This window comes from Myotis davidii, unplaced genomic scaffold (assembly GCF_000327345.1).
Source record: "Myotis davidii unplaced genomic scaffold, ASM32734v1 scaffold294, whole genome shotgun sequence".
NCBI classification, from domain to species: Eukaryota; Metazoa; Chordata; class Mammalia; order Chiroptera; family Vespertilionidae; genus Myotis; species Myotis davidii.
In genome coordinates, this window is record NW_006287706.1 from 1,014,162 (window position 1) to 1,016,243 (window position 2,082).

The following is a 2,082-nucleotide window of genomic DNA, read 5'->3' on the forward strand; positions in this document are numbered from 1 at the left end:
GAAGGCCTGGGGTTGGGAGCATGGATGGACTGGGAGAGGCCAATGAGGTAAAAAGGGGACATATGTAATACTTTCAACAATAAAGATTTTTTTTCTTTCTCCATGCCTTTACTTTTAAACATGAAGGGAAAATCATACAGGTATGCATGAAAAAAAGGCAGACATGAACACAGGTAAAAGTGGAGAAAATCTAACCAGAAAGCTTCAATGCCTGTCAGCTGTTGAACCTGAAGTTCTGAGTAAGACATGTTGCAGGGCTGAAAGGAATTAGCATTCCTCTCCTTCTTCCTCACCCTCTCCAACAGAAACCACACCGACTTCCCAACTTCCTCATAATCCTTCTCAAGGGCAGCCATGTCCTCACGGGCCTCAGAAAACTCTCCTTCCTCCATGCCCTCACCCACGTACCAGTGGACAAAGCTGTGCTTGGCATCAGGTCAAACTTGTGGTCCAGGCGAGCCCAGGCCTCAGCAATAGCTGTGGTGTTGCTCAGCATGCACACAGGTCGCTGTCCTTTGGCCAGGTCTCCACCAGGGGCCACAGGGGGAGGCTGGTAGTTAATGCCAATTTTGAAGCCAGTGGGGCACCAGTCCACAAACTGGATGCTGTGCTTGGCCTTGATGGTGGCAATGACAGCACTGACATCTTTGGGGACCAGGTCACCAGACAACAAGCCACGTATTTACTGTGGCGAGGGTCACATTTCACCATCTGGTTGGCTGGCTCAAAGCATGCAATGGTGATTTCTGCTACAGAAAGCTGTTCATGTAGGCTTTCTCAGCAGAGATGATAGAGGCATATGTGGCCAGAGGGAAGTGGATGAGTGGATAGGGCACCAGGTTGGTCTGGAATTCAGCCAGATCAACATTCAGAGCTCCATCAAACCTGAGGGATGCAGTGATGGAGACTACAATCTGGCTTATAAGGCAGTTAAGGTTAGTGTAGGTTGGGCACTCAATATCGAGGTTTCTATGACACATGTCATAGATGGCCTCGTTGTCAACCATGAAGGCACAAACAGAGTGCTCCAGGGTTGTGTGGGTGATGAGGATGGAATTGTAGGGCTATACTGCAGAGGTGGAGACCTGGGGAACTCCAGCTTGGACTTCTTGCCATAATCGACGGAGAGATGTTCCATCAGCAGGGAGGTGAACCCAGAACCAGTTCCCCCACCAAAGCTGTGGAAAACCAAGAAGCCCTGAAGGCCTGTGCACTGGTCCACCAGTTTCCGAATTCGGTCCAGCTGAGGGCAGTGATCACCTTGCCAATGGTGTAGTGTCCATTGGGCATAGTTATTGGCAGCATCTTCCTTGCCTGTCTCAGCTGCTCAGGGTGGAAGAGCAGTGGTAGGTACCAGTGCGAACTTCATCAATGACTGTGGGTTCCAGGTCTACAAACACTGCCCTGGGAACATGCTTGCCAGCGCCTGTCTCACTGAAGAAGGTGTTGAAGGAGTCATCTCCCCATCAATGGCCTTGTCACTTGGCATCTGGCCATAGGGCTGGATGCCGTGTTCCAGGCAGTAGAGCTCCCAGCAGGCATTGTCGATTTGGACACCAGCCTGGCCAACATGGATGGAGATCCACTCACGCATGGCTGCGGGTTTACAAGCACGGGAAACAGGAGTAGACTTGGAGTCCTGGTTACTGTTCCCGACAAGCTTAGAGTCGAGGTAAGTAACACACTCAACAATAAAGATTTAAAAAAATAAAAAAATAAATAAAATAGCAACAACTAAAAATAATAAATAAAAATATTTCCTAATGGAATCTTTTTATACTCTTGAGTTTAAGTTATGCCTCATAGCAATGTTAAAAAATGGAACTCCCATTTGACCCAGTGATCTCACTTCTAGGAATATATCCCAAGAAAACAGAAACACCTATCAGAAAGGATATATGCACCCCTATGTTCATAGCAGCACAATTTACCATAGCTAAGATCTGGAAACAGCCTAACTGCCCATCAGCAGATGGATTACAAACTAGTGGTACATCTACAAAACAAAATACTACGCATCTGTAAAAAAGAGAGAACACATCATTTGCAACAGCATGGATGGACCTGGAGAGTGTTATGCTA

General features: G+C 47.4%; 1 pseudogene; it reads right to left on the reverse strand.

The window, feature by feature from the left end:
* Positions 1 to 174: 174 nt before the first annotated feature.
* On the reverse strand, positions 175 to 1,606 carry LOC102762241 (annotated as a pseudogene).
* Between the last annotated feature and the right edge of the window lie 476 nt (positions 1,607 to 2,082).